Source organism: Canis lupus, chromosome 2 (genome assembly GCF_048164855.1).
Source record: "Canis lupus baileyi chromosome 2, mCanLup2.hap1, whole genome shotgun sequence".
In the NCBI taxonomy this organism is placed as follows: Eukaryota; Metazoa; Chordata; class Mammalia; order Carnivora; family Canidae; genus Canis; species Canis lupus.
The window spans coordinates 66,472,927-66,495,585 of NC_132839.1; the positions used below are offsets into that span (position 1 = coordinate 66,472,927).

Here is a 22,659-nt window from a genome sequence, read left to right on the forward strand (position 1 = left end):
ACACTGTGAGAGCTGGAAAAGTATGCACACAAAAGAACACTGGCGCAAGGGAAGCTGGTAGTAGTTAAAAACATGGCCTTTCTCCACCATGATGCAGCCAGATCTCTTACTCCCAAATCCCAGCCCTGCCAGTCATCACCTGTGTGGCTGTGGGCGAGTTCCTTAGCTATCCCTAACCTCAGTTTCTCCTACAAGAGTGACAAAAACAATACTTTGCTTATATTAACTAACTCTCAACCTTCACACCAGTCCCATGGTTTTTACCCATATTTCATAGTAAGGAAACCGGGGCACAGAGGCATTAAGTGACCATGCATGGGCCACTCTGGGATGTGCCCCAGGTGCTGTGGTTGCAGAGTCAATACTCCTAACCAGTGAGTTGCCCGCTCCTAAGACCACCCGAGGTAGGGTGAGCAGAAGGACAACTGCATGGTGAATGCTCAGTAAATGTTTCCCCGTATTTGGATAATTTCCTTTCACATTCCAAATATGTATCTCTCCATTTTATGTTCTATTGCACCCCACATGTCCTATAGCCAGTGCCCAGACTTATTTAATTATTGTCACAAAAATGAAAGCTGGCTTGGGCTGCACAGACTACAAACATGTTAATTCTAGAAGGGGAACATCATCTCACCTTTTGTTTTCATTGCTTTCAGATTAGGTATATAACACATAGTAAAGGCGAGAAATTAGAGATCTCCTCAGACTTAAAGTTGCTCTGGGGTAGGGGTGAGGGCAGCGTCCGCATAGGAAACAGGCTGTTATAAATTCTTAGTAGCTAAAAATCCCTTTTCCCTGACCCTCTGATGTTCTTTATGCATGTGCTGGCGCCAAGGCACAGAGGAGTTAAGTAACTAACATACTGCGAACAAGACCAGTCTCGCCATCACAGGGCATCAAACCACGAATCAAGATTGTTCAAAGGCAAGAAAGGAAGCCTGATATCAACCGGAGTTAAGGGTAGTTGTTCTTGTGCTCAGGGGAGCTTTCCAGGGAGTAGAAGAACCAAGATGAGAGCGAGCCTTTATTATTCAAACTGGAATCAAGCCATAGTGCAGGTTACATAGTCTGACGGTGGGGCAGAGTCTGAGATCTTGGGACATGAGTTCCCTGCAACCATAGGGTTCTTGATAAGGGACCCTTGGAAAAGGACACTTAAGTTCCTGGTGAAGCTGTTGGGTCTCAGGGAACAAAGGTTGATTAAAACAGAGCTATTTCCTTCACATTAGCTCTATTCCTGTAATTACTTCCCAATCCTTAACCACAATCTGATTTAAGATATCTTTAAAAGAAATACAGTCCAGTACTATGCATTATGTATGAAACGAAGCAATCCCATCACATAATCACTATTAATACAAGTTTTACCAACCACAGTTTTACCAACACGGCTTAGATGCTTACGATCATGTGTTGCAATGAATGCATTATCCTCCCCACAGCAATGTAAAATGTCGAGCCCACTTGTTTAATAAAACAAAAAGTATAGAAATCAGCACCCCAACCCAAACTGAACTGAACACAAGATTTATACTTGTGCAAGGAAATCTCACCGGACAGTGTTAGCTTTAATGTTTCCCTTTTTCCTCGATTAAAATCCTGCAGTATATCCAAACGAAGGGAACACCTTAAATTTGAATTATGTAGGCCAGGCCCGATGACTCTTCTGCTTTTCAGGGTGAAGCCTACACAAGTGTTCATGTCAGCCTCATGCTCCTCTTGACTATGGATCTATAACCATTAAGGAGCAGAACTGCCAAGTCAAGGGCTCTTTTAAAAACTAACCCTTCCAAAGCAAAGCCGATTCTGACGACTTTCACTTTCTCTCTCTTCAGCAGAAGCATCCCCCAGAGGAGATGGTTCACTGAGTAAGCCCCAGGCAGTAAACACCCCCAAACCTCATAGATGAACAGAGAGAGGACAGCTCAACACCGACGTGAGCCAAAAGACTCATCTGTGGGAGAAAAAAAGCCTGAAGAAGCTCACTTCGATCGGGAGAGAGGGCTGTTTACTTACATTGCTCGCAAGACCTTCCAACAGCTGGAGTCTTTGAATTCTACTGTGCACAGATGTGGAGCTTTCACTCGAAATCCCCTTCCCTTTGGCAGCAGGGAGCATTCATAACTCTGTGGGGCTTCAGATTGATAAGTAATTTCCTGATTGGTTTCAAAAGCGTTCTCCCAGGCTTCGAGCAGTAGCAGGGAGAGAGGGAACACGCAAGGCCCATGACGTGCAATGACGCTGTGGCCTGCACAGACCTCTTGTTTGATCGGGCTTGAAAGAAGGATCTGTCGGCCTCACCAGCAAAAACAAATATCTTCCTCTATCTGTTGGCTCACTCCCTGAATCATATTTGGGAAATAGCACAAAGAGTCCGGACAATATTTGTTCCAATATTTGTGATTGCTTTCTTACCAGCCACTTTAGAGAACGTTCTTAGAGACCATGCAGTCCGGCCCCTTTGGTTTACAGTGGAAGGAAAGGAAGCCTGCAGTTTACAAGGCTCGGTCAGGGGCACATGGAAAGTGAGTGAAAGAAGTGGCAACCAAGAGCCTCCTGGCCAGCATGTCAGAGCTCTGTCCCCTATAGGGAGGTGGAGGTGGACACAAAGGTTTGACATCTGGCTCTTGATCTTTAGAACGCATGTCATGGGCAAGGTCCTTCATATTTCTGAGCCTGTTTCTCATAGGTGCAAAGTGGGAATCAGAATAGCAGTCATCCTTGCATGGCATCACAGTATGGGGATGGCTATGGGAGAGACTTGTCAAGGGGGAAAGCCACTATACCACATACGGGATTTTGTAAGGAGGACTTGATCTACATGCTCCTCTTCTCTCTTCTTCTATTCTCACAGTCCATTCAGTGTTATTTCATGTTCTGGAAGAAGCCATACTGTGAAGTTTTGGGGGAGGAGAATGTTGGTCAGGGAATGAGATAGGATAGGAAGAAAGCCTTTGGCTTAGGAAAACCAGGTCAAGATCAGATGCAAAGGTAGAGCATGTCTTGACATTTGCCACAGAAAGGACACTGGGTCTGAAATCAGAAAATCGAGGCTTGGCTACTGCCTCTAACACTTGCCAGCCAAGGAACGCCATTGAAGCAGTCCAAACCACAGTTTCCTCTCTGGGGGCATAAGCCCTGTCCTGCTGGGCTTGCCTAATTTTGCTGAGGTGAGATCAAATGGAATCTTGATGGCTATAGTGCTTATCAACCTTTGCAGTCTTTGAAATTGTGAGGTAATATTTTCCAGCGTTCAGCATAGCATTTCATGCAAAAAGCAGTGTTGATGGAATGGTGCCACCACCTCTTTCCATTTCATCTGTGGTATTGGCTCACACCCCTTGGTGCCAGGGATCCCGGGTTTTTGGACTTTTTTCCCTTCTCCTGTTAAGGAGTATATTTTGCCTTTCTTCCTTTGTCATGCTGTCTCTTGGTGCTGGCCACTACTGGTCTTTCTTCCATCTTTCATGCAACAGTAAGAATGAAAACAAGGAGAAAACACTTTACTCAACCACATAGAAAATTCTCCATAGAGTTTTGACACATGCGAGGCTGTGTGCATCTCGTGAGTAGTCACAGCCAGACAGCGATGGATCGAGATCAGCCTCACTTATGAAAATGCTCAAGCCCCTGAGCCTAATCAGTTATTCCATTACCTTCCTTTGCCTTTTTATAAATTCATTCTTGGATGTCATTGCAGTTAAGATTTGCACTACATCATCTGTAAGAGGAATTTTCTGACTGGGCTTTACTGTAGCTGGCTTGGGCCACCATAACAAACTATTATGGACTGGAGGTTTAAGCAACAGAAATTAATTTTCTCAGTTCTGAAGGCTAGAAGTCTGAGACTGGGGTGTCACCATGGTTGGGTTCTGGTGAGAGCCTTTTCCCTGGCTTGTGGGTAGCTACTTCTCACAGTGTCCCCACACGATGGACAGTGGGAAAGATCTCCCTCTCTCTCTCCCCCTCTTCTACTTCTTCTATTTTTTAAAAAGATTTATTTATTTATTTGAAAGAGAAAGTGAGTGAGCAGGGGGAGGGACAGAGGGAGAGAAGGTTCAAGCAGACTCCCTGCTGAGCATAGAGCCTGATGCAGGGCTCCATCCCATGACCCATCAGATTATGACCTGAGCCAAAACCAAGAGTCAGTTGCTTCACTTACTGAGCCACCGAAGCTTCCCTCTCCCTCTTATTATAAGTTCATTTGGAGCAGAGTCCCATCCTTATAACCTCACTAAACTTTAATTACCCCCCAAAGACTACCTGTAGTCACATTGCCCTGTAAGTCAAGACTTCAGCTTATGACCTTTGAGGGGATACAACTCAGTTCAGAGCAAACCTGGAGAAAGTGAGCACATTAAGCTAATCTTGCTGAGCACGTCAAAGGCCCTACTCCTTTCCTTTTTCACTGAATCCTCACAACAACTCTAAGAGGCTGGTGGTGACTTTTCCAAGGTTACAAAATTACTAAGTGGCAGTGTCCACATGTAAACTGTGATGACCAGCACCATGTTCTTTCCATGACACAGTCTGCCTCCACCTCCTTCTCTTCTCTGCTGGATTCTGAGCCATAGACTTCTGTTTCCTTCCTGCTAATGTTGACCTCTGCTGCCTTGTGACAGGGTGGTGTTACTCAGCACACCATAAGAGGGGAGGAAGTGGAGGGGAGTTCTGTGGTTTCCCCCAGGGGCCCCACTCCAAGTTCAGACTGACAGCTGTGGGGATTCTGCCCAGAATGTTCTTGTTCTCTCTATGCTTTCCCCCTAGCCTCCTCTATGTGGGTAGATCCCTCTCATCAGTTTGAACTCAAGTGGGATTCTTACCTCTGGAAAGATTTCTTTGACCTGCCCCTCACCTTTCCTAGCTCTCCCTTAGACTTATCTTAACCTTCCCCTTTAAAATTTTTTGCCTTTTGTAAAACTTTGTAGGTGATAGCTGTAGTAGTTGTTTAAGTAGTTATATTATTTCTAAGATAGCTGCATGTTTGTCTTTCTCACTGGTGTGTACGCTCACTGCGGACAGGGGTGTTTGGCTCACTGAAGTATCTCCAGCCATTAGACCACTAATATGAGAACCTACAGGGAAGGAAGGGAGGAGTAGGAATCGGCGAATCAGAGAAAACAAATAGTAAGGAGGAGCTACAAGACTCATTTGCAATAATAGAATGACTGGCAAACACATGTCTGAGACCACAGTCTAAGGGTAAACTCTTACTAAGCCCTCTGTATGCTACCAAATTAATTTTTGTCCTTGATATTTTGCATGGGGAAACTAGATTTGGCTTATCAAGAGTGAGGTTCTTGGAGTAAAGAGAGGTAACTGAAGAACAGATCTTGGGTCATACTTGTTGGCCTGCTGGTCAACCCCTGGACTCCTGAAAGGGTAGCATGGCTTGGCCCTCTGCACAGTGGGACTGCCTGTTCATATTCCATTAGCCTCAGTCTCTTTCAGGAAAGAGATAAAACAAGACCCTGATGAACAGGGTGTGAGGAGGTATAGGGCTTGCCAGGAGGAATTTGTACCAGGAAAGGCATTCTCAGCTAAAGAAGCCACATGTGCAAAGACATGGAAAGACAACGTGTTGCGTATAGAGGACTGCAAGGAATGCACTTTTGTTGGTGGGTTGCAAGGAAATGTGATAAGGTAAGTTCTAGGTAAGTATTATCTTTTTCATTATTTTCTGTTTTCATTACTATCTATTGCTCGGCTTTGTTTGGTAAGCGAATGAAAGATTTTGTGTGAAATTGTTCTAGAAGTTGGAAAAAGCTTATAAAAATTTGCTTATTACAAGTCCTTTTGGATGAAGATAGCTCAGCAGAGAGACTGAGAAACTATGCTGGGAAATTAAATTATTTATGAATTTTCTTTACTTGCATACTGGAAAGTTTGACCACTTTTCTTCTTCTAATCTCCTTTTCAAAGACTAGGTGATAGCCAAAAATAGTACCTATTAAATATCAGTGAGCAGGGATATAAGTTTTTAACTCAGCATTATCCCTGGACTTTTCTACTCTCTCCTAGAGGTCAGGGACTAGAAGCCTGAAACTCAATTTCTCCAAACCTTTGCAGTCAGATTCCCTGGTTAGAGTCAACCAATGAAGGCACTCACAGTCATGTAAAAGGCAGAAATATGTCAACTGATAGTAAGGTTTGCAGGAGCTTCTGGGCAAGATCCTGGAATCACATAACTAGTGTGGCTTTCCAGAAATCCTGCACTCTGGGTTTCCAGGAAAACAGCATGTTTTTCTCTCTAACTCTTGGTTCCACAGCTTGCCTTCCTTCCTTCCTTCCTTCCTTCCTTCCTTCCTTCCTTCCTTCCTTTTTTTAAAGCTTTTATTTATTTATTCATGAGAGACACAGAGAGGGAGGCAGAGACACAGGCAGAAGGAGAAGCAGACTCCATGCAGGAAGCCTGATGTGGGACCCGATCCCAGGACTCCAGGATCATGCCCTGAGCCAAAGGCAGATGCTCAACCGCTGAGTCACCCAGGCGTCCCCACAGTCTCCTTTTCTTAATTTAGACATAATTATAGACTCAAAGAATTTTGTAAAAAAAAAAAAAGTTGCATAAAAACCAAATTAGACAAAAACTAGCTTCTTTCAATAGCGATATCTTTTATCACTGTAATATATCAAAACTAGAAGTTGGCATCAGTACAACAGTAATAACTAGATTGTAGAACATATTCAGATTTCACCAGTTTTGCATGGATTCACTTGTGTGCTGTATAGTTCAATGAAATTTGATCCTGTGTATAGATTGCCTACAGTTCTTTCAATGGTTGTTTAAGGCTTTGATTTTGCATCTTCAATCCCTATCTAGAGTGATTTTTAGTTTCTTAACTGAATCCTGATGGATACAAACAATAATTTCCTCATGTCATTTCATACTTGAAGCCTTATAGTCAAGTTTTGATTCTTGCATTCCATTCTGTTCATTCATTTATTCAATTAAAATATTGCTCAATTATACGTTTTTTTCATGTATGCTTTTTTAATCCATTATCTTTGTCCAAGGCATTGTCACATTACCTACACATTACTATGGAATATTTTTAGCTATTCTTGGGTTTTTAGTGGCTACATTCTCAAAGTCATTACCATAGTATGTCAGAAAGGGCAATCATCCCTAATAGTGGTAAAATAATTTACATGTAATAACACAGGAAGCAAAAAATGGGAGGTACAGGGATTGGATTAGAAGAAACAGGGCAGCCCTGGTGGCCCAGCAGTTTAGCGCCACCTTCAGCCCAGGGTGTGATCCTGGAGTCCTAGGATCAGGTCCCACATCCGGCTCCATGCATGGAGCCTGCCTCTCCCTCTGCCTGTGTCTCTGCGTCTTTCTCTCTCTCTCTCTCTCTCTCTCTCTGTGCCTCTCATGAATAAATAAATAAAATCTTTAAAAAAAGAAGAAACAAACATCATTTTTGGCAGATAGTACAATTGTACACCGAAATGATGCATGCAAATTTTAAAAGACTTTTAGAAAGGATATACTTTCAATATAGTGCCAGATTAAAAAAAGTACCCTAAAAATAGTCTGTATACTAAAAATAATCAGAGAATAGAATGGTAAAAAAAAAATCTAAAATCCTTATGACAGCAAAATGATGCTGGCTTTTCTTTAGAGGAAGGGCATCCCAGCCTCTCTCTGACTCTTGGCTGTGTTTTCTCATTTGAGCTCTTAATCAGCTCAGCTCCTGTGGAGGGAGTCATAAAATCTTGGTAAAATATTATTTTCCCCCTCCTGATTATTACCTTTGACTCACTAGCCACAAGTCATAAAAATCCAGTCTGGGAGAAGCCAATTTAGAAACAAAGTGATGCTGTGTCCTTTGTCCCTTCCTAGCTAAGACACAATTCCCCCCAAAGTGTCTCTTCTGAGGTAGAGGACTATTCAAGCTTTCTCTCTTCACTAATGGACTAAGAAGAGAATCTTAGTGAATATTTGTCATGTGCTAGCACCGTTTATCAATTCTTTCAATTAATTAATCCTCACAACTACACAGGTCAAAAATTGAAGTTGATTGTCTCAAATCTCAAGGCTACCAAAAGGTAGAACCAAGCTGAAGGCGAGGTAGTGAGTCCTCTAGCCTTTATTCAATGCCTCCATAGTATATCGCTTTTCTTGCAAGTGACAAAAATCTTTTTCCTATAAAGATTATTCACAAGCCCTAACAAGCTGTATTGGCTGCATCAGCTTAATCTATTTTATTAAAAAAATAAATTTGCAGCAAAATTTTAGGTAAAAAGAAGGCACAAGTGGTGCCATGTAATGACAAAAATTGTGAAAGGGACGTGAGTACTCATATTTGGAAAACCCAAATGTGGAAGTCCCAAGTCAATGAGCCCGACTTGTGGGTGGAACCTTGTTATAAGGGAGCTTTTGACTCTGAAATGCAGTTAGTTCTTTAGAACTTCAGTGTTTCAATCAGGGCAACAAAATTCACATCATTCTCCGAAGTACAATTCAGAAAACGATTTCCCCCACTGATAGCTCTCCTTTGAAGATGAGAAATTGCTTTCTTTTTATTTTTACTTTAAGGTTTTGATTGAAAACACTCAAATGCATGCCTGGCTTCAAAGCATAGTTTGTGACCAAAAAGGATTTCCTGGTTTACATTGCTTAATTAATGATAATATTGATTCAAAAGAAGAAAGAGTTCCCAAATCCTAGCAATTTCCAATAGTAGTAGATGTAACCCCTATGTAAACACTTAAACTGAAATGGCTTTTGGAAGAACTCAATCTCAAGCCTTTCCAAACTCCAATGATTTCACAATCATCACCATCTCCGCGCAACCGCCCCCCCCCCGCCATCCCAATCACACTCTATCTACATCGTGGCCGTGCTGTCTCTGCAAATTCCTTGTAATCGCACGTATACTTCTTGTTTTAACCAGCAATGAAATTTCCATTTACTTGGTGCATTGTCCAGGATAAATGAAGTTACTATGGCCTGTTTGTTTCAGTCAAACAACACATAATAGCTCCTTTGAAGATTTCCAACAAAATCTAAGTCATATGTAATTTGAAAGGTAAATATGTCACCAGAAAAGAAAGTAAAAGAGAAAGAAGAAAATAAGAGAAGGGAGGAAGGAAGATCAGTAGGAAGGCAAGAAGAAAAGAAAGAAAGGGAGGAAAGAAAAAAAGGGAGAAAAGAAGACACAACAAAAGAAAAACAAAGCAGAGGGAAGAAGAGCAAAGTTACAGATCCTATAACTCTAAATCAAACAGACATGATCTATTCATTTTTCCCATAGGACCAGTTCCAGTTTGAGATGTACCACACTACATTATTTTTCTAATGATGCAGAAACTAATAAACTGACTTAATAAGACTTCAAATGCTGCTAACATTTATACCTACAAGTGCCATGTTTGGGCAGGGGGACCAGTTGTCTTTGTTTGCCTGGGACTAAGGGGTTCCCCAGATGTGAGACTTACAGTTTTAACACAGGATAGTCCAGACAAACCAAGATGGTTTGCTTGGGACTGAGGAGTTGTGCAGGGCATGATACCTATAGTACTAAACCAGAAGAGTCCTGGACAAATTGAGAAAAGTTGGTCACCATATCTTCAGATGAAAACTTATCTTTGGGTAAATATTACCTCTTATGTCCTTTGAATATTCTGTAGGAAATGTTTTAGCTAATTTTAGTGTCCTTTCTGCATGCCAGGATCTGTATTAAATATTGCACACAATGTAATGGATATCTTTTTTTCCCTACCTGGCACCCCAATATTCTTTGGTTAACACTTTCCCTATCTTATGTGGTTTTAGTTTGGCTGTCATATTTAGTACCCTTCATTCCTGCTACCTCCCTTGAAGCAAAAAAGTCAACCAGGCTGGGCCAAGCATAGTAGGCCATCTGACACATCTGGAAATAGTGACTGGTAGGGGTGAGCATGTAACCCAAGAAAGACAGCTCTTGGGAGAGAGAAGTCCCTTTTGCTTCTATTTAAGATTTAGTCACCCTGTCCAGAGAGAGAGAGAGAGAGAGAGAATCCAGAGCATCATCTGAACCCCTGGATTTTGCCATGCATGAAGCTAACACCTTTCCTAAACTGACCAAATACATGAGCTAATGTATTCTCTTTTTTCTTAAGCTATCTTGAGTAGGGTGCCTGTCATGTGCAACAAAGGAGTTGTGACTAGTAGACATATATGGGCTTGGCCTCCTATTCTGAACTCAGTCCTGTACAGGTATAGGTTGAGCTATATGAAATTGCTAATATTCGACTTCTTTTGAATGCAAATATGGCAATTTCACTTGGTTCAACTTAAGTATTATTTTTACCATTTCACAGATGAGGACAAAACTCAGTGGTGATAAGTGATGTACCTAATGTTGCACATTTATTAGACAGGAGACCTGGGAATCAGATCCAGCTCTGTTTGATTCCAAGGTACATAAGTACATTTCCAGTTGTTCATGCTTCCTGAAAAAAAAGTAATCTCTTAAGCCTATCCTTTGCTTTTTGACAAATGCCTTGAAAAGGTACTAGGTTGTGACTCACACCCTACATATGACTTATATATGGTGCCAAACACCTGCTTGTGGCTTCCAAAATTCCTGTTTCATTGGCTGTTTCATGAAAAGAAGTCAAATACATAAGACTGTCAAGCAAGATGGAAAACTCTATTGTATTCTGGTACGTATTTACATTTTGGTAGGGATAAAGCTCCAGGCGATCATATGTCAGATTTCCAAATGTACTCCAGCTTTGGATTTCACTGAAAATCAAGAGATGCAATTTTTGCCTCACAAAAGAGAGATTCTTTACCCATTCTACTCTCTCTACAGAGAGATTGTTAATTGTTTCCCATAACTCAAACCTAACACATTTATAACGCAGCTGTGTCAGTGAGATAAGCGTTCAGGGCATTTTCTGAATCTTTGGCATCCCATATGCTTGCTCATTGATGCAGCAGAATGATGTTTGCACAGAAAACATTTCTTTTCCACATTAGTGATCTATCCATGCTCTAAAAATCTCAGTATGATTTGGGAAAGTTTGTGTGTCATTTTTTTAAGCATTTATTTTATGTGAGATTATTATAATTCAAGATTGTTAATTGTAATGAATGCTAGAAAAACAATGTGTCTTGTTATGATGTGGATACTCTTGTATAGTAAATGCCTTTGGCATTATCTACTGAAAATTTATATTCTATGAACTCCCTTCCCCCACTGCAGGCTGTAGTAATCAGTTATTGTAGCTATAATATTACAGCATAACAAATGACTCCCAAATTTCAGTGGCTTGTAACAACAAAAAATATTTATTTTTTTTCTTACTCATGGCAGGTTTTGAAACTTGCCCAAGATCATACAGCTGGTAAATGATGAAGCTGGGATTCATTTATTCAGTGGATATCATTGAGCCCCTACTAAGGGCCAGGCATCATGAAGAGGCTGATAAGCCACTAAGCCAAAGACTATTTATATATTTATATCCTAGCTGATGAAATTAAAAGTGAAAACAGTATAATTATAGCTCTAGAGAGTCAATCAAGAAGAGAGAACATATTAAGCAGGAAATATTTGACATAATCTAATAGAGTCAGCAGTGCTGTTTGCCAAAGGTTGGGGGATTTGGATACTCAGGCCAAAATAGTAGCCATAGTTAGATCATAACAAGATTAATTAGATAATGCAAATATAAAGACATTCCAAGCGAAAGCTGGCATTGCATCTCTAATTTCAATTGAGAGAGAGGACAAAGGGAAGGGAAATGTTTGAAACCATTTTTGAGTGTCTACTCTATGCCAGGCATTGTCACATGAGAAAAATCCACATAGCAATTTTCTGAGAACAGTGACTCTCATTTCACTCTTTAAATCTCTGTGGATATAATTTTCTGTGTGTCTAATATAAGGGTAGTGTTATTTATTTCTTAGTTTTGTCGTAATTTGTGCCTAACACACTGAGGGTCCTCAGCAAATGGTAGTTGCCTTGGAAGACTCTGCTGGTTGCTTCCCAACATCCTTCCCAATGTCCATCTTGTCCTTCTTTTGTATTAATAGAAACCCTGTTTGTTTGGGGAGTCAGTGTGACTGTGTAATGCCCCCTTCCTAGACTCCCTATGGCCAGGGAAGGCCATGTGACCACCTTGCTGGGACAAAGCAAGGATGCAGAGGTTGATGGAAGAGGTTGTTGGGAAAGCCTCGTGAAATAAAGACAGCTGGTGTCACCCGTTTAGATCTTGTTCTTTGCATTTTGCCATTTACCAAGAATGCAGTCATGATGTTAATGTAAAGTAGACGTCTCGTGATAATGATAAAGACAGTCACATTCTAGAATGTAAGAGCAGAAAGGAACCTGGGTTCTGATGACATAGAAGCCATCATACTAACCCTTGACAACGTATCTCCGAACTAACTTTATTGTAGATGAAAAACATAAACCCCTATTTGGCCAGGCCTCTGTTACATGGGGTCAAGCACATTCCCTAACTGACACAGCTCTACTTCACATTCCCATTCTGTTCTCAATCTGAAATATTTTCAGATTTGTGTATAATGCTTCATTGTTGCAAAAGATTTGGCTCCTTTCTGAACAAACTTTCTGGAATAGTTCATTTCTTTTCTTTCTAGATGAGGCATTATTTGGCCACAGTATAACACAATTCTGCCTGAAAGAAAACACCAATTAAACATGTCTTTTTTTTTTTTAAACCAACCATCTAGCACACAATCATTATAGGCTATAGAAACAGCTCCAGCCTAGCCGTGAGACTGAGCTTGAACTTGCCAGCCATAGCAACATCAGAGAAAACAGAAAAATCAAAAGCTTAAAATGAAAAAAAAAAAAAAAAAAAAAAAAAAAGGACATCCAGTGGAAGAGATGTAGCAAAGAATTAATGAGACTTCTTTTAAGGTTTTCACTCTTGAATCCTATAATTCTAACAGTGGAGTTCGGTAGAAGAGAAAGCACAGAATGGCAACACAGAGAATTCAGTTTTAAATCTTACTGAGTCACAGATCAGCTGAATAATTTAGGGCAAGTTTTTTCATTTGTTAAGGCTTTAATTTCCCAGATGCAGAATTATCATGATAGCAGTAGCAACAACAACAGTAATAATAATACCTACTTACGGAGTTGAGACAAAGAGTGAGGAAGGTGATGTATGTGAACATGATTTGTAAATATCAGAATATCTCACAAGCTTTCATTGCTGTGGAGAGATAAAAAAAGACGTGCCAAGTGTTAAATCATGCCAGATTTGTAATGTTGCCCTCTGGCACGGATGTGTGGTCTAGAGGTGTGAGGCTGAGATGCTGAAGGATATACAGACTGTAAGTTCTTTCTTGAAGGTTAGCAATGAAGGTCTTCTACGGGTATGAGTAAGTGTTTCTTGCAAACATCATTAATGGTGAAGGAGAAATGAGGGAAGAAAACTAGGATTTTTGAGCACTTGCTATGGTACTTTGGTGTTTTACAGATATAATCTCCTTCAGTTAATTGGAGATGTCAAGTTCCCTCCACAAATCTTCTGAAGACAGAGGTTTTACACTTTCATGTGTGGAGTTGCCCTGGATGCAAGATCAGTGGGATGATGTGGCCCAGGCATTGAAATCAGGGACGTGGACTCAGGTAGTTGCATGTGTGGGCCTCGGCCAAGCTTAGGGGAGGAGGTCTTGCATCTGAAGTTAGCTTGTTAGTAACTCACAGAAGGAAGGATGAGAGTCTTCTCAATGCAAGGTTAAAGAGACTTACCCTACTTATCAAGATGGAAAAGATAAAGGGATTTTTTAGCCACTGAGGACCTCACTCAGCTCCTCAGAAACATATCTATTAGGTGATAATGAGTGCATTTTGCTGTGTGTGACTGTGCTAAATACTTTCAATTATTAACCCATTCATTCTTCCAACAACCCCACGAAGTAGATACCGTGACTATCCCCATTTTGCAGATGAGAAAAGTGAGGAATAGAGACGTTAAGTGACTTGCTCAAAGTCATCCAGTTAGATTGGAATTGAGAAGCCTGGCCCTGAGGCCCTGCATTCACAATGACACTGTTTCACCCATTGAGGGAAGAAATAAAGCAGAACATATGTCAGACAGTTGGGCTGTAAATCTTGAGGACTCAGCTCCTTAAGAAACTCAAAAGAGTTCCTGTAATTTTTCTGTGGAAGAAAGTCTGACCAACTGCTCAGAGATCCTTTCAGTTTTTCAGTGAATTAAAATGTAACCACCTACTCATGTATGGCTGTGTCTCTCTTTATTCTAATGGGAGATTTAGGGATTTGGGAAGACATCTGGAATTTATTTATGCCATTTGGATTTTGAAACCCAATATTACATTCTTATAATGAAAGAGACAAAGAAGTCAAAGTAGACCATATTAGTGAAATCTGACTAAACAGGGCATACGTTTGCAAACTGAGCTTTAATGTCTGGCTAAGATATTGCTCCAAATACCCTCAATCATCCTTATCAAAAGGGAGAAACACACTTCTGGAATCATTTTGACTTTCTGTCTATAGGACAATGGAAAGAACATTATTTCAGGGCTTTTTCTCTTCCCCAATGTCATAAACAGTGTTAAGTATTTGCCTATGCTGAGGTTAAATATGGCACAAAGATAATTAGACAAATATCACCTTGACTGTCTCAGTTTTTCATCTGGGTCATGGGGGGACAGCATGGGTTCCAGAGACAGGCAGCCTGGACTGGTTTTGCCATTTGTCAATGGTGTAATTTTGAATTATCTCCCCATATCTTTTGAAACCTAGAGGATATCTCAAGCAGAAGGTATAAGGTGGAACAGAGTGATGCATATCTGGGGCATTTTAGAATGTGCTTGTGTGTGTGGCATTTTAGGAGATGAACTCTAAGAGGTAAGATCATAAAAGGTCTCATGTCCCAAGCCAGGGTGTTTGGACTCTTTGCTGGAAGCAATGGGGAAGTACCAAAGTTGTTTTAATTTTAATCTTTATAAACATTACATAGAATTGTTTTTCTTTACTATAAATGTAATAGATTATTGTAGGAAAAATAGATGAAGAAGAAGGGAAATGCTTGGAGTTAAACCTTCAAGAGCCTGCGTTAACCTCTTGCGAATGTTGTTCTTCACTTCTAGAAGTGTAGATGGATGTTTTAATAAAAATTCAATCAGATTGTACCCACTCTTTTTTTTACCCACTCTTTTATAGTCTTTTGTATTACGATTATATAAATAGCTATGTAAGTTGATGTAGATTTGTTCACATTGTCACTTTAATGGCTACATAGTCTTTAATGGCTGTCGATGTACCATACTTTCTTTAATATTGTTCTATTCTTGGATGTTTAGATTATTACCACATGCTGGAATTGTAAAGAACCCTGTAATGAACATCCTTATAACAAAATTTCAGTATTTACTTAGAATAAATTTTAAGACATAGAAGGATATGCCTATTTTATTTTATTTTATTTTTTTTTTTAAATTTTTTTATTTATTTATGATAGTCACACAGAGAGAGAGAGAGAGAGAGAGAGAGGCAGAGACACAGACAGAGGGAGAAGCAGGTTCCATGCACTGGGAGCCTGATGTGGGATTCGATCCCGGGTCTCCAGGATCGCGCCCTGGGCCAAAGGCAGGCGCCAAACCGCTGCACCACCCAGGGATCCCCGGATATGCCTATTTTAAAGAATTTCATATATACTGCCAAGTTACACCCCGGTGAAAGTACTTAAGTTAACTGTCCTATCAGCAGAGTTTGAGTCTACTCATTTTATTCTAGGGCCTAAGTGGGTGATAGCAGTTAATTTCTGATGGATTAGAGCATATTCCAAGAAAATGACAAAGATGGTGAAAATAAGGACATTTTTAGGGATGGCAGTGATGAACATCACTGTCTTGGAAGAGGGAACTGGTAATGCCTTCAAATATTTGATAGACCGCCATGTGGAAGGAGGGCTGGCCTTGTTCTGTATAGTTCCCAATGACAGAACTAGGATCAATTCAGAAAAGTTCCAGAAAGAGAATCCGATTCAACAGGAAGACAGTTTTCTATTATTTAATGCTAAAATATGCAAGAGGCTGATGTAGTATCTTGGAAAGCTGTCTCAGTAGTAATTCCATTTGGGGTCTATGTCCTTTGGAGAAAAAGAGACCCAACTTTACAATAGATTTTTTTTTTTTTTGAAAACCATTGTGTCTTCTGGGCTAGTTAATACTTGCAGGTCTTAGATAAATACTGAGTTGATATGAATTGACCAGAGCTCTGCTAGGCTGACTTTATGTGTAAATATTATGTCTCATATATAAAGTATGTGAAAGGATTTTAGATACACTCTCAAATTCTGTACTTGTGAATTTGCCTACTTGCTGAAATTTATTGGTGAATACAAATCAATACTCAAGGTGCTTTCATGGTCATTTGCAGATATATGCAGAGCAGCAAAAATTTGAGACCCTGACATGCATGTTCCCAGCTAAGATCAGACCAGGGGATGCATTCCCTTCTTCTTTCAATTTCTCATACTATAAACAAGTATTCTTTTAGCAAGTCTATTTAGTACCACATTTTGAGCACTTAGAGGTTTTTTTTTTTTTTTGGAGGGGTGATTTTGTTGTTCAAATGGTCCCCGAGCATAAAAGTCCTATCCAGTGATCCCTAAGCACAAGAGGGCTGTGAGGTGCCTTAGGGAGAAACCATGAAAGAAAAGCTTCATTCAGGCATGAGTTACTGTGCTGTTGGCCATGAGTTCAATGTTAATGAATCAACAATACACATTAAATAAAGTGCCTTTAAACAGAAACACATGTAAAACAAGGTTATATGTTGATCCACTGCTGAAAACGTGATCAGAACCTGGCAGGACCCTAACCCTGTGTTTTCCCCAGGAGCAGAGATTCAGGATTTGCTAATTCAGTTTTTGGAATGACTTTACATAGAACAGAACTACTGGGAATTTTAAGAATTGACTGTATGGGTTTTAAAAGACTGATGGATTCTTTTTGCTCATAGACCCCACTCTCCAATGCCTGGTCACCTGCTCCAGTTCTAAAGCTCTCACTAGCTATCTGGAGAATGGCTGCCTGGCCAAAAGGAGGCCACTGCAGGCCTTTTCCATGGGCCAGGCCATGGTTATTGCCCTGCCAGGCCCCTGATGACAAACCCATATTTGTCAGGGGTCCCCCCAGCTGCAGAGACCAGCTCAGTTCTAACCATATCGCTCTGTCCTGTGAGGAGTCATTTAAGTGTCATGTGTCCTCTAACAGTCAGAGATAGGCCTGCCTCTTTCTCAGATATTATCCCCCTTGATGCAGGGTGGTTTCAAGTGGCATGAAAACCATTCTGGATATGAGGAGCAGGTGCAAGAGACAAACTTTAATTGAACAAACCTTAATAATAACTGTCACTACTTATTGAACATTATGGGGGACTGGAAACTGGATGGAGGCCAGCCTCCCACCCACCAGACCTCTAGGCAGACCATCAATGAAAGGGTTAATGCCTGTTGCAGCCAGGGCTTCTGACCTGCTTTACAGAGCACTTTACACTTGGTTTCAGTTCATCTCTGCCACTGCCCTCTGCATGACCCTTATCATCCACATTTCTTTTTTTTTTTAATAAATTTGTTTTTTATTGGTGTTCACTTTGCCAACATACAGAATAACACCCAGTGCTTATCCCGTCAAGATCCACATTTCTTTGATGAGAAAAGTAAGCTTCAGAGAAGGTGTGGAATTTGTTTAAACCCACACAACTAGCAAGTGGCCAACGTGGGGTTGAGCATGAGTGTGCAAGCTGTCAGTCCTTGTTTGCAAACTGGCAGTCAAGTTTGATCTGCTGTTTTATTTGGGGTTTAACTGATCTGAATTAGCTGCTATTATTTAAAAACCAGAAAATACATTTAGAGCATTCCAGCAGCTGGTGCCCTCTTAAGGTAGAGCGGTAGGGTCTAGCTTTCATGGTCTTCACTGGGGCCCAGAGCTTTCATTTGCATCTCCAGCCTGGGGCTGCAGATATTGATTTAGAGCCCTGCTCACTGCTGTGTGGGCTCCTTCCTTCCAGTCTGATGCTGTTACCTACATTCTTTCATCTGATCCTTGTGCTTTCATTATGATTCTGCAGCTGAATGAATTTGCCCCAGATCATCTGGCTAAATGAACTGAGATTCAATCGGAGCTTTCCAGCCCCTTTTCCCACACAGTCTTCTTGAATTTTTACAACCTGTACACAGCAGGGACCCATTATTTGCCTCCAAGCAAGGCCTCGCAAGGATATTTTTAATGCATCAATTTCTAAAAGCAAGCATCTAGTGGTGTCACACCTGCATACATGAACAAGGGTGGAGGGAGGCAGCAATGTCTTTCTGGGAAATTGATCTCTAAGTATTAAACAAGTTCAAGTGCATTTTATATTCTGACAATTTATGCTTTGGGGCCTGTAATTTAAATTTTTCTCTTCAGCATTGGGAAAAATCCTTTAGGAGACAAGTACATTTTTCCCCCATTGGCTTTCCCCTTATCTTGTGTTCCTGCTTCCTAAGGTCAACATGAGTGTATGGGGCCTCTGTCTTTAGCGGGTGGACTTTCTTGGCTGGAAGAGTTCCTAGAATTCCTTCATTGTCAGGATGAGATTTCCACATCAAAGGCCACGGGATTTAGTCCATTCAACATGAGCTATTGGGTGGAGCACAAACAGACTAAAGATGCCTGCTTCATTCCGAATAGGACACAGCAGAGCCCAGATGGCATGCAGAGAACAGCCATGGCCTTCAGAGTGTCATGGAATCCTTCTGAGTAAAGTTCTCCATCTGTCCTCCCCACACTCTGTCCCTCTCTCACACCTTGGCCAGGCTAATCCTTCTAAAATTCTGTATTTCATATGTCTCCCTCACTCAAGAGCTCTGATGGGTTCCCTAGTTCCTAGGATAAAGTCAACATTACCTCTCCTGTATTGAGTCTATCACAGTTTTAACTCTTATCCAAACCTTATCTAACTTATATCTTACTACTTTCCTTCCATAACATTTTACTCTGATCACAGCCAAGGGCTACTTGGCCTTCACTGGAGACTCCATATGTGAGTCTTTTCTGCTATGTCCCACAGGACACGTGTGTCCTCTTATTTCTTCAAGACCTTGTCCAGCCTCCTCTCCTTTGAAATTTGGGACTTATGAGCCTTATTTTCCCAAGCTGGCAGATAACTTTTGATGAGGATTAAGTGCACACAATCAGCCTTCCACAAAACATCTGTGGAAGAGGAAGGGCTAGCAGCACTTCATCACAGAGATCCACAAATACTGCCATGTACCTTGACTGAAGCTTTGGACACACAATACATCAGCTTCTGATTTCCAAGGATTAGAATTGATACATTAGAATTGATATCTATCTATCATCTATCTATCTATCATCTATCTATCTATCTATCTATCTATCTATCTATCTATCATCTATCTATCCATCTCAATATATATATCAAATATACATAAAATTAGATATATATGTATCTATTTTACTTCAAAATGTCCTTTTTTTGTTATGCACTATCATTTGAAATTTCATTTGTATGCTCCAGTCCACAATGATAAAATCATTAATGTATCTATTTACTTCATAGAATTCTTTTTTTTTAAAGATTATATTTATTTATTCATGGGAAATACAGAGAGAGAGAGAGAGAGACAGAGACATAGGCAAAGGGGAGGCAGACTCTCTGTGGGGAGCCTGATGTGGGACTTGATTCAGGGCTCCAGAATTATGACCTGAGCCAAAGGCAGACAGTCACTGAGCCACCTAGGCATCCCTATAGAATTCCCTTTAAAAAGGAATTAAAAAAAAAAGATATATATATATATATATATATATATATATATATATATATATATATATAGGTGCCTGGGTGACTCAGTGGGTTAAGAATCTGACTTTGGCTCAGGTCATGATCCCAGGGTCCGGCTCAGCAGAGAGTCTGCTTGTTTCTCTGCTGCTCTCCCCACTCATCTTATCTCTCTCTCAAATAAATAAATTTAAAAACCTTACAAATATATATATTATATATATAAATTATATATATTTTTATATATTATATATTACATGTATATTATTTATAATATATATTTTATTCATAATATATAATACATATTTTTATTTATATATTTTATATCTAAATTATATATATATTTGATTACCTTCTGAGATTCATTCATTTATTGGTTCAAACACATTATGGACAAATAGTATTTTCATTATTGCACAAATAACCCAGCTTCTTTTTCTTTCCTGGTAAATGGGAATAATACTAATCTCAGGGAGTGACTGGGAAGACATAATGAGATAATGCTTGTCTAACAGTGACATGAAGCATGTGTCAGACAAAGTGGGCACTCAGCAACTGTCCACCTTTCCTTTATTCCGATGACTTTTATAATCAGTTAGGGATATCATAGACAGGAATTTCGTCTGAATCACCACAAAATCCCTGGTTGGATTCGGTCTGAGACTCAAGCTCTATTTGAGGTGTTTGTGTTTTATGGGTCTATCGTATGGCTTCTTTCAAATTTTTCTTTAACTTTTGAAGAAAATCTGAAAATAAGAGCTGAAAGTAAAATGCTCAGCCAGTTCTCCCTTTTATGGGCATGTTGGTAGTTTTTCTGTCCAAACTAAACAGTCTCTGTTATGGTCTTACCCAACTTGATTTGCAAAGAATCTAAAACTTGTCCTGGAATGAACTTGCTGGCCAGTTGCTTTTAAAATATGATATTAAAATATGTTTTTAAAAGGCAACAAAAAATGTCACTGGCTCTTTCATGTAGACATTGCATCAGCAATTTCTAGGCTTTTTGATTGGAAAGGAAAGCAATGTTTTGCTCGGTCCTCCATCTGAGTGCAAGGGATAACTAATAATAATACCTACAGATGGCAACCAAATGGAAATCATCTCTTTGACACAGATTATGCAGCTATTTGGAGCTAATATTATATTTTTTATTAGATTTCTTTCTCCTCTAAGCTAATATTCCAGAAATCAAAGTAGCCCTCTGGACCATATATACCAGGATGTACAGAAAGAAAATATTGCTTGCAAACAGACATTAATCAGTTTTCAGGGCTAATGAAAGGAGGTAGAGATTTGGTTTCAGCAAGTAAAGGTGGCCAAATGAGCTGGCATGTGTCAGAGGTCAGCAGGATTACACGTCCAGGGAAGGAGGAAGGAGTGAGCAGGTGGTGCGGAGAAACGGTGTTGAGTGTGGCTGTTTCTGTCTGAACCCTGCCACACCTGAGCTCAAGATGCTGCATTTTCAGGTTAGTGTCAGCTGCAGGCGATCCTGGGTCTGGCTGTTCCTCCACTATCTCCCCGGGCACCGATGTGAGTGATGCCAATGACCCCATGCCCACCCCTTCTTGCTCAAGCTCTCTGCAACCTAGAGTCGGAGCTGCAGACTCTGATACATCTTCCACTCTTTCTATCATTTCACTCAGAGGGCCCAGCGCTGGAACATGACTTTCCAGGTCAGTTTTTGTCATTTGGTGGGTTTTGATGGGAGCATGCAGCTCTCCAAAGACTGAATTTGTGTTTTATCTGGTGGTGCAATGGTAAGGCTGCAAAGACTCATGGACTTTGGGGTCAGACAGATCCAGGTCTGAACCCCGCTTTGCCACTTACTGACTCTGAGTAACCACCTAACCTCTCTGAATCTCATTTCCTCACCTGAAGAATTTCCTTATCTCTAAGATGGGAAGCAGTCACTCTATAGGATTTTGTGAGGTTTACCAGTGGTAATCAAGTGATGTATTTGACACACAGCAGAAAATATAACAAGCGACAGTTAAAATGAACCAAGGGATGAGGTAGAAAGCAGAGAGCACATTTGGTCAGGACTCTGTGATGAACCAGAAATGGTCCAGATGAAATTTACCAAATCGATGCAAACATTTTTTCACTATGTTCCAAAATTTAAATTGCAAGCATACAAGATACCGTAGACTCATCTCTGGCTCAAATATATTCAGGTCTCCCATATTCTAGGAAGAAATTATTTTGCTTTCACTAACTCCTCAAGCTCTGTTCCTTACCCTTCCCTTCCAGTTCTGCCACATTTGTTGAAGGATGGAGCCTTGAGGCCTGTAGCCTCTTCTCAACCTCTTGCTCCTTTCACAGCCTACTCTGTTTCCACAGTTCTCCTGAAAGGTCTCTCTTGAGTCTAGAAAGTCACCACTGTGCTCATATTGCCCCTACAGCCTTGTCAACTCTACAGCTTTCCAGCCTGACGGCCAGCACTTCCTTTCAAACAGCAGTTCTCAATCTTGGCTGCATATTAGAATCACCTGGGGAGGGGAGCTTTAAAAAAATGATCGATGCTTGGATTCCACCCTCTAGAAGTCCTTATGTTTAGGTCTAGGGTACAGCCTGGGTGCCGGGATTTTTCAAAGCCCCCCTGTCGATGACTAAGGGGCAGCTAAAGTTGAGAATTACAGCTAAGTTGACTCCTCTCCTTCATTCATATAACACTGCAAAGCTCTGTTTCCCCTGCTTGAACACTTCTTCTGAATCTCTTTCAGGGTGTTACCCAAATCCTGTTTAGAATGCAATTTTGTGAGTAAGGCAAGTTATAGTTGGGGTCGTTGCTATCGTGTTGCTAAAGGAATCTGGAATTCTTGGTTCATCAGGAGCTTACTGAATGTAGGTTCAGGGTATAGCTGGA

At 40.5% G+C, this 22,659-nt stretch overlaps 1 protein-coding gene across 5 annotated transcripts in view; it reads right to left on the reverse strand.

Annotated features, from left to right (window-relative positions):
• C1QTNF7 (C1q and TNF related 7) overlaps nucleotides 1–22,659 on the reverse strand; it is a 106,430-nt gene that overhangs the window by 70,979 nt on the left and 12,792 nt on the right. Inside the window, exon 1 of one of the 5 annotated variants that reach the window (XM_072805393.1) lies at nucleotides 2,020–2,874. The exons of 3 other annotated variants lie outside the window; for them this stretch is intronic. The gene's annotated coding sequence lies outside the window, so the exon portion shown is untranslated. Of the gene's footprint in view, nucleotides 1–2,019; nucleotides 2,875–22,659 lie in introns of those variants that run through there. One more of the 5 variants, XM_072805377.1, reaches the window with a different exon arrangement.